Below are 11,683 nucleotides of genomic sequence, written 5' to 3'. Positions count from 1 at the left end.
CACAGATTCAATGATGTACATATCATATACAGTTGACTGATAGAAGGAAAATGATTCATACAAATCTATTAACTGATATGAGAAGAACATTTCACATCTCTGATATAGAAGAATTAAATCTGCTTATATATCAATAAGTAAAGAGAATGATTCACAAGATCTCATCTGAAAGCATTCTGTATATCATACAGAACTCAGAAGTGGAGAAAATCAAGATAAAGAATATATAGAAGAATAAATATATGAAGAAGCTTCTAAAGAAGTATGAGAAGATCTTCTGAACAGATCTTTTATCAGAATTGCTGCTGAAATGAGAATTTGTATATGAGATTGACATAGAGAATATGAAATCAGTCAATCAGAATACATACTCTCTATCACAAATGTATCTTGAAGAACAGAAGTGTCAGATCACAGATCTTCTAGAACATGATCTCATACAACTCTCATCAAGCACATGAGCCTTTTCAGTTCTATTCATGAAAAAGACGGGTGAGAAGTGATGAATGTGTATCAATTATCAAGCACTTAACAAGCTTACAATTAAGAATGAATATTCACTGTTATAAATTCAACAACAGTTGAATATGATTGAAAATACCTGATATCTATCAAAGATCAATCTTCTCTCAGAATACTGACAGATCTGTGTAGACAAACTGTCAGTTTCACAAACTGTATTTAATATATAATGAGAAAAGTTCAAATTCCTGATAATATCATTCAGTCTGATAAATACACCTGTCATCTTTTAAATAATAATGAATATGATTCTTCATAAACAGAATAAAACCTCATATCTTGTATATCTCAATAACATTCTAGTCTTTTCAAACTTATATGATGAATATCTGAAGCATCTCAATAAAGTGCTTATAACTCTAGCAGAGTATAAGCTCTACATCAAATCAACAAAGTGTATATTTAAAACAGAAGAGTTGAAGTTTGTAGAATATATAGTGAGTGATGACTGTATACACTTCATCTCAGAGAAATTGAATGTTATAGCAAATTGACTGTAACTGAGAAATGTATATTATATATAACAGTTTCTTGAGTTAATCTCATACTACTGCAGATTTATTAAGGATTTTACATGAATATCTGCATCACTCTCAGATCTCTTAAGAGAAACAGATATAAATCTATGAAAGAAGAAGTTTCATTCAATCATCTGAAATACTATGTGTGAAGAGACTTTTCTCACACTTAGAAAATGTGTAATAACATTCTCAGTGCTTATTCAATCAGATTGTGATAAATCTTTCTATATTAAGACAGACACATCTGAATAAGCTATCAGAGACACTCTTCTATAGATAAGTAAGAATAGCAAGCTGCATCTGATAACATATAATGATAGAAAACTATTAGATGCTGAGCTCAATTACTCAGTGTATGAAAAGAAATTACTAACAATCAAGCACACACTGATATTATGAAATAGATATATTGATAACAGGCATACAACAACAGTGATCACAGATTATAAAAGCCTTATCTATCTATAATTAATGATAAAATCTTTCAAACACTTAGTACATTGAATCTTGAAGTTCTAAGTGTACAATCTTTATATTAAATACTGAAAGGAATTGAACACTGTAATATCTGATGTAATCAGTCACAGATCTGATTTCATGAGTGAGAGTTTTATAAATTAAGTAAAAGAGAAGTTTATATTAAACACACTGAGAAGATGTAAGAAATCAGAATGAGTGAACACAATGATCTCTTACTTGAAGAATGATAAGATATCAGATAATAAGCATCTTGTGAAAGTAGTAGAAGAGATACTTCTGAACTTCAAGCTAAGGAAATTGAAAAATGATATTATGCTTTACTATAATCTAGAATATGCAGAAGCTCTCTATCTAGAACATTTATTTAGATATGACTTGATAGCTCACATGTACAAGAAATTCAGTCACTTAGAAAGTTCTGAACTTATGAATGTACTTGAATCAAGAGTATACTGATCAAGCATGACTGAGAATATTCAGATGTATACTCACAAGTGCCTGAATTACCAGGTTGCAAAAGAATCTAAGAAAGAGTTAGAATATGAGAAAGTGCAACATCAGATAAAGTGTATAATACAACTGTTCAAATAATGAAGAGTGAATCTCATAGATATATTATCACAAATATCAAATGAAAATTGATGAATAATCACTGCTATTGATTACACTACTGACTGATCAGTCATGAAAGCAGTTTCAGAGATAATAGAGAAGATAATGATGAAGTTTCTACATGATAAGATCTATATCAACTATGAAATGTTATATGAGATTCTAACTGATAATAGTGTGAACCTTATAAAAGAAGCAGTGAGGCATTTTATGAGCCAGTTATAGACAAGATATTATAGAACAATATCATATCATTCATGAATGAATGAGAAGATAAAACACTTGAATGAAATCTTGAGCAATATGCTGATGAAATATCTAGTGAGCAAGTCTACAAGACTATGAGATAAATATCTCAGACAGATGCTATTAGTCACACAGATTCAACAGTATACAGTCTTCAAGTGTTCATCATTCTATCTATTATATGAATTGCATCCGCGCATCCTGAAGAATGCTTTGAAAAAGGTGAGAAAGAGAACAGCAGTTGCAGACACATCAGTTGCAGACACAGCAGAAACAGCAGTTGCAGATACAACAGTTATAAATGTAGAATCAAGATAGAAAGAGATCAGTTATACATATATAAAAGCTAATGAGTTACTTCTGAACTGAGCAATTCAATTGAAAAGAATATGAGACTCACTAGTTAAGAAATCAAGTCTTAAGATAAGAATGTAAGTTCTTATATACAATGAGAGTTCTGAGAAGTTTCAATCTAGATAATTTGAGCTATATAAAATACTTAAATCACATTCTCTGAGAACATATACATTGAAAGAATTAGAGAGATGAGTCTTACACAACTTAATAAATAATTCATAACTTATGAAAGCAAAGATACAAGATCTGAGTGAATTATAATTATTCACAGCACTATCATCAGTGTTAAAAAAGAAGAGACTTATAATTGAAAAGTCTCACAAAGTAAGAGAAATTATAGATGCTTATAAATCAGATAATCTCACTTATTTCAATCTATTCATAATTATAAGAAAAGAATGAGAAGCAATGAAGAAATCAGATGAATATCACACTTCAATAAGTGATGAGACTGTAGCTAGTTGTATAATAATATATCACAGATAGCAGATGCAACATGATAAAGAACAGTCTTAAAGTAGCAGACTTGTACATAAGTCAGATCACAGAAGAAAAAGGAATTCAGAGTGAGATTTAACTGTTTATATCAGTTCAATTATGAAGATTACAGAGAACAAATCATCTGAAATATCTGCAGACATGTGAGACTAAGTTGTCTTAACTTCTGAAAACACTTAGAGATTAGATAAGATTAATTTCAATGAGCTGTTTACTGTAGTGATCTGAGCAGGTGAAGAGAGACAGTATAATACATAAGACAGAATTACAAAAGATGAAAGCTGCTGAATCTAGTCACTGAACACTGTATTATATAGAGGTTGTATAAGAGTAGTGACTAGCAGACAAAGAAAAAGTATAAGAAAAGAGCAATAAATTGATCATCAACTGTAAGAGTCAGCTGTAAAAGACAAATGTTATCATACACATTTCATTCATTTTCATACATTATACATTAATCTATTTTCAACATCACATCACTCAAAAAACATCAAAAACAAAGAAAATCTCAAAACTCAAGATTTGTAAGAAATTCAAGAGCTGTAAGCTGCTCTTATAACAATGCTGCACACATCTCTGATTCCTCTATCACTGTGTGTATGACATTAATGTTATTTATCACAAGATTGACTGAAATACTAATATAGAAATGTGTACACATATATATAGAAAAATTGAAGAAGAGTATGAAACTCACAGAATCAGAAGCCAGAGCAGAGAGAACAGAGATAAAAGAAATAGAAGAAGAAGAAGATGCAGAATCAGATGAATAACAGTGAGAGCTACTCAGAGTTAAATACTTATGACTCAGTGTATACACAACCTTCTCTGCAGAGAAGAGAGAGAAAGTGATAGAAGAAGCTTGAGAGTGAAAGAGAATAGTCTTAGCAGTATTATCATCTTTAATTAAAATAATCTCTGGCACTGAAGTAACTAAGAACTATTGTTAGTGTACAAAAACTACAAAAGCAGGGATAATAATTACTGAATGAATATCTACTGATCTTAGAATTGTACATAGACTGACCGTGTGACCGTGTCTGAGACCAGGGCCAGATTTTTTGATAGTTTCATTACCAATTCGACTGATCCCATTACACGGTTTTAACATTAGATAGTAGTTTCATACTGTCCCAGTGAGACTTACTGTCTACTCTTGTCACATTTTCCAAATGAGACTATGATTTCCACTTCTCAATTTAAATTATTTTTATTGCTTTAAATGACTTTAAATCTCATTTGAGTGTTACCAAAAAGTGTTACTTTTTAAAAAATTAAAAATAGTCTAAAAAAAACCTTAAAATGTCTAAAAATAGTAACTTTATGCCAAGAATGGGACTAAATGGAATCAAATGAGACCACTTTCTCATTTTTTTCAAGTCATGGTTTCATTTTAAGATCTGATATATAGTCACTTTACATGTTTTTTTGATAGTCAGTCCCAGCGGGATTCACGCCAAGAAATGTATGGGACCAGACCAAATGGGACCAAATGTGAAATTCATGGTCCCGGCGGCCAGTCTAATTGTACATGCAATTACAACACATACAAGGCTTCTCAGAAAGAGAGAGAGAGACATGAAGAAATGCAGAAAGCAGAACACAGTATGTGAACAGCTCATTCTCATAATAATATCTCAGACAAGGTGTATAAGTCTCATGTCTGCAGATGTGAAAGAGTACAATATTCACATTTCTATTTCTGAAAACACAGATATTCTTCACCTGCATTATAAAGTTGAATGACAAACACTAGAGAATAGACTGATACAGGTTAATCATTCTGAAGATATTCATCAGAGCAGATATACTCACAATATTGAATTTAACAGTTGTAAAAAGTTTCTTAATATCTGTGAATATCACAACTTCATGCACAATAAAACTCATAACAATTTTTTCTAGAAAAATCAGTGTTAGAAGAGAAGAGAAAAAAGAAAAGACTTACAATCTTAACACTGTTGAGAAGAAGAGTGATTCTCTGATATAAATGAATAATTGTCTCATTATAAATATTTGAAATGAATGTAATAATCAGTGTCTGCAACTGAGCTTTAAATAGTCATGTTATACACAGTCTTCATGCAATAGATTATTCTAAGAATCAGTAAGAAGGGTGAGAGCATACACACTGAGAAACATGATTTATTAAGTCTACACAACCTCTTCTTGAAACAGAGAGAGCTGATAACAAAAGCAGAGATGACAGAAGCAGGGGGAACAGAGATAGCAGAAGCAGAAGAACTGAAAACAGGGACAAGAGTAGAAGATTGAGAGGGAGCAGCAGAGGGAGAAACAGCAGCAGAAGAGGCAGAAGAAGATGCAGAAGATCTGGCCACACATGATATAGATAATTTCTTCATTATCATGTTCTTCAAGTTTTCAATCAATAATTCAATATTGAGGTGTTCACTATCATTAGCAGACACAGATCTGTCAACATGTGAAGATTCTATATAAATAAAAATAAACATCAGCATCTGTGTCCACACAAAATCATGTCAGAAAACATAATCAGAAGCCTGCTGAGAAGAAAAACAGTTGAGAATGTATAAGAAGATGAAGAAGACATGTCATTCATGATAATATATTCTGATAATTATTAGAAGAAAACAAGTCCTGATCACATTTCACAATGTATTACACTTACTGCTAATGAACTGCTCAGTATGAGTACTACAATGATACTTATTATGAGAATAAAAGATCATCACCAGGAATGCATACAATGTGATAGATAAATGAATAGAAGATGTTGAACAGAAGAAGAAACAGAAATCTTGAATGAGATGATAACATTCAATGATGATGATAATGAAGAAGATAATTGAAGAATGAGAAAAGTTAGTAAATAAGTAATATAATATAGTGAAAGTTTCTTTGTGAGAATGTACACAGAACACTAGCTGAATCAGAGATAGATCATATAATCATGAACACTAGTGACATGCTAATTCACATGAAGCTAGACAGATATCATGATCATGTAAGTGTGACTGAATCTGATGAGAGAGAATGTAATTTGAAAGAATGTACAATTATCAGATAATAACACAGCTGCTTCTGAACTTGCTTACAAATGTAAAGAAGTCATAGCAGTCATCAATTAATTTAGTATACAGTATATAAGAAGTCAGTGTACATCTGTAATTATACACTGACTCAAGCAATCTTTGAATTACAAAAATCTGAAAGATAGAGTGAGCTATATTGAAATTCTGATCAAGATATCTCAAATGAAATGCTTGAGAATAGAGTGAAGCTCATTACATCTATTATTCTAACAAGTGTTAGAGATAATATTTCAAAGAGAAAATCTTCTGAGTATTCAAAATCTTGATAAAATGAGAATATCTCATCTAAAAGAAAAGAATTAGCTATTACTAGAAGAGATTGAAAGAATTATGTAATATCTGATGAAGAGTTTAAAGCTGTCAGAAATGAATATTTTTCAGATATTACAAGAGCTAAAACAGACTGCTGAAATAAATTTCTTGAAGAAGTATAAGAAAAGAAAGTTTTTAAAGCTTTTAACTATACTAAAATAAGAAGTGTAGCAAAACTTTCAGTCTTAGAATATAACTTTCAGAATGAATCATATATAGCAAACTCTTTTAAGAAAAAATATCAAGCTTTTATAAGAATTCTCTTTCAGAACTCATCAGATTCAGACTCAGAGAAAGAGAATATATCACTTCTTAACTATATTGATGAAAATGACTGAGAATGATCTGATCTTATACAAGATGAATTAGAGTCAGCTATCTTCTCAAGTTCTGTTAAAACTGCTGCAGAGCCTGATTCAATTAATCACTTAATTATTCAAAATATATATTTCTACTTAAAGAATGAATATTTTAAGCTCTTTTTCAATCTCTTGAAAAATAAATATCATTTTGAATGCTGAAGAGAAGTCACTGAAGTAATTCTTGCAAAATTTAATAGAAAAACTTCAATTTCTAAGTCATATAGAGTAATATCTCTATTAAACTGTCTAGAAAAGATTTTGAAAAAGATAATAGCTACTTAACTATCTTTTATAAGCTTTATTAATAGCTCTCTTTTATTCAGTGAATAAATGAAAGATAGAAAATAATGTTCTGTAATTAACACTGTTCTCTCAGTTATTTATAATATTTAAATAGTAAAGTATTAAGATCTGATCTCAACTGCAGTTTTTATTAATATAAAAGAAGCATTTGATTATGTTTCAAAGTCAAAGTTAATTCAGACTTTGAAGATGTTAAAACTATCACTTTCTCTAATAAAATGAGTTAACTGTTTTATGTCTAAAAGAATTATACAACTTTTCTTTGATGAAATGAAATAAGATAAGACTGAGATAAAAATAGAAGTGCTGTAAGAATCTTTAATCTCACTCATTTTATTTGCAATATACACTGTATATCTATTCAAAGATAGAAATATGAAAATAGTACAATCTTTGAGTTATGTAGATGATATTGATCTAGTCTACAGCTTAAAAACTATCAAAGAGAATTTAAAAGTGATTGAAAAAGCTGTAAAGAAAATCTTTGTCAGAGTAGATATTAATTAAATTTAATTTGATATGAATAAAACTGAGTTAATTCATTTCTTTTCTAGATTCAATGAGAAAGAACTATCTCTAACTCTTTTAAATAGAGAGATTAAACTCAGTTTAAATGTCAAATGATTAGAAGTATGATTAAACTTCAAGTTGAATTTTAAATATCATATTCAATAAAGAACTGTCAAGGTAGACAGACTATTAAACAACATTATCAGACTATCAAATACAGAGAGAGGTCTATTCTTTCAGGCTATGAGACAGTTATATATAGTCTGTATTATCTCAGTAGCTGATTATGAAGTTCAAGTTTAATAAAATAATCAAGGAAATTTCACTGCACTCTTTCAAAGTCTGTAAAACAGAGCTTTGAGAAGAATTCTGAGAGCATTCAAATCATCTTCTATTAAAGCAATGAAAATTGAAGCTTCAATTCCTTCTTCTGTTATTAGATTTGAAAAGACCTGTATAAACTATACTCTGAGAGTTATAAAGATAAGCTTAAATTATATAATCAGAGAAAGAGTCTCTTCTTCATTTTCATCAATTAACTCTGAAAATGAACTGAATTGAAATAGATTTCTTAATTGAAATGAAAATTGTAAGGAGTCTACGCTGAATAGATCGGTATTATATTGATAGGTCTTATTTAACAAAGATAAAAACATTAGAGAAGGAAAGAAAGAGAAAGTGCAAGAATCAGCAATTGAGATGAATATTTATACATGTATGTGGTGATGTATGCAGTGGAGCTTCGGGGCGGAAGAATATACGCGCGTTCATAGTGGCCGAGGATTGGCAATTGAGAATGACTGAGAATTGAAGTGTACACATTCAAGAATGAAGTGATTGAAATCTGTGAAGTGTAACAGAATAGTCTATATAATTGATCAGGCACAGTCTGCTACATTAGTTCTTTCTTTTCAGAAGCAGTTCTCATCAGTCAAGAGTCACTGTTTCAGATAATGTGAAACTTGAACTTCAGATCAGTTAATCATAGCTGATTCATTTTATAAGATATTATCAGTCACAGCTGTGTAATCTCTCATTGAGAATATCTTCAATCTCTCACTCAAGCTCATTATCTTCTTCTATGATTCCCGGCAGTTGTCAGTCAGAAGTCATTTGAGAAGAGAATGAATCAGTGACAGCATAGCAGAGCAAGCTTGTATGAAATACATTATAAATCTCTGATAATGTGTTAAGACAGTAGTTATGACTATCTAGAACTTCTATTACTTTATACCTGACATGACAGTAATCTAGTGTATGAGATGAATATGTGATTTGTATATTCTTAAGATTTAATTATATCAGATCTTCTATCTTATATTATTCAGTGAGATCTCAGTGAACATTGATTTGATTCTCTTGATCTTGTTTCACAGCTGTTATGAAGACTTCTGCTTAGTCACAGATATCTCAGAGCTTCATTACTATATTATCAGCAATCAGAATCAGACTGCAGAGGTTCAGTGTGAACTGTGTAATCTCTAGAAGATTCAACACTTTCATGTGATAATCATGTGTAAGAAAGAATGAGCTTACATCTGTTGAAATGACATCTTATTTATTAATAGTAATCTCTGTGTGTAGAAGCAGATCATGTCAATCATCTTATAAGTAATTATAGAACTTATAGAGATAGTTCTTTACAGTCTGAATTATCTGTTCTGATACATTATCAGTCTTGAGATGATAGACAGTTGATAGATAGTATATAATCTTGAGAACTTGTCAGATTCTTGTTCAGAGAGTACTTATAAATTAATGACTCTGATCTGATACTATTAATCTTGACAACTTATATATTCAATAGAACAGGCTCTGTAGAAAAGCTTCAGTAACTTGTTCAGCATTCATCTTATCACAAGATTTCAATATTACATCTTTACTCAATCAATTTATAATGATCAGAATGTTTCTATAATTCTTACTCTTAGAGAGATCAACAGCAAAGTCAATTATTACATCTTATCAGATTCTATTAGAAATATTGAGTGATTTTAGCAGATCTTTTCTACAGTTCTTTCATAAGATAATAGAAGAATAATAATTACAGTTTCAGATGAAGTGTTTAATACTGTTTAATATCTCAGATCAGTAGAACTCTCAGAAGATTATTTTATACAGTTATTCACAGTCTGAATAGTCAGTTATAAGTAAATCATGCATCTCTTACATTATTCAGATATGTAAGAGTTCAGAGTGAGAGACTCAGCATTATTCATGAAATCATAGAGTGTTATTATCATCAATTGAACATTCTGAGATATCAGTTCTTATATATAGTTAGACTGGCCGCCGGGACCATGAATTTCATGTTTGGTCCCATTTGGTCTGATCTCATACATTTCTTGACGTGAATCCCGCTGGGACTGGCTATCAAAAAAACATGTAAAGTGACTATATATCAGATCTTAAAATGAAACCATGACTTGAAAAAAATGAGAAAGTGATCTCATTTGATCCCATTTAGTCTCATTCTTAGTATAAAGTTACTATTTTTAGACATTTTAAGGTTTTTTTTAGACTATTTTTAATTTTTTAAAAAGTAACACTTTTTGGTAACACTCAAATGAGATTTAAAGTCATTTAAAGCAATAAAAATAATTTAAATTGAGAAGTGGAAATCATGGTCTCATTTGAAAAATGTGACAAGAGTAGACAGTAAGTCTCACTGAAACAGTATGAAACTACTATCTAATGTTAAAACTGTGTAATGAGATCAGTCGAATTGGTAATGAAACTATCAAAAAATCTGGTCCTGGTCCCAGACACGGTCACACGGTCAGTCTATATATAGTTCTGAGGGAAATCAGAGTGCTTCTTGATATACTGCTTTAATAAGTGCTTGAAGAAGTTCATCAGTTTAAGCTGTTATATGTCACAATTTATTCAGTGTAGGTTCAGAGAATGTTCTGACTGATGAAGCATGTATAGTGCTATGAGTGATCTCATTATGATTAACTAGTATCTTCAGATTCAAGAGCTGGTGCTCTCAGTTTATTCAGTAAGTATCTGTTACATCAGATAATATATCTTACTCTCATTAAGAGAGAGCATCTGTTATTAAGTTCTGACTGTCAGAATGATAGTGTATTGTAAAATTAAAGCAGCTTAAGAACTCAGATTATCACATCTATCATTCAGTGAGTTTACAGATAGTTATAAAGTATTTGAGATTCTTATAATCTATAATTATCTCAAATTCAGAGATACTTCAGAGTTCAGAGTTTCATTCTTTTAAATAGTATACAATCATGAGAAGTTTCTTATTATAGATTTCATAATTGCATTCAGTGGGACTCAGTTTCTTAGATATAAAGACATATGATTGTAGAACATCTTCATTATTATATTATAATATCACTTCTTCTATCACATAGTCAGAGAAATCAGTCTCAATAACTGTCTCATGATCAGAATCAAATGTTATTAGCAGAGAGGTATTAATGAACATCTTCTTTATCTGTGTAAATACAGCTTCAGCATTCACTGATCATTAAAATACTGAGTCTTTCTTAGTGAGATCTGTAAGTGATCATACAATATCTAACAAGTTTCATATAAATTACTGATAGAAGTTAGTAAATTCAACGAAGCTTCATACATCTTTCACAGTACACAGAGATTCTCATTTGAGAATGACAGAGACTTTCTCAGAATTCATTCAAATCCCCTTATCAGCTTCTATAATAAAACTCAGATATTTAATACTCTTGACTTCAAAATCACACTTATTAATATCTATCAGTAGTTCTGCTTCTCATAGTCATTCATAGTCATTATAATACTTTCTATACATGTTCTTAATGTTCTTTCCTGAACTCATCAGTGAAGATGAGAATGTCATTAAGATAAACAGATACAAATTCATTAAGAAAATCTCAGAGTG

The sequence above is a fragment of the Blastomyces gilchristii genome (assembly GCF_000003855.2).
Source record: "Blastomyces gilchristii SLH14081 genomic scaffold supercont1.12, whole genome shotgun sequence".
NCBI lineage: Eukaryota > Fungi > Ascomycota > Eurotiomycetes > Onygenales > Ajellomycetaceae > Blastomyces > Blastomyces gilchristii.
The sequence above is the reverse complement of the archived record's forward strand: the minus strand, read 5'-3'. Positions refer to the sequence as shown.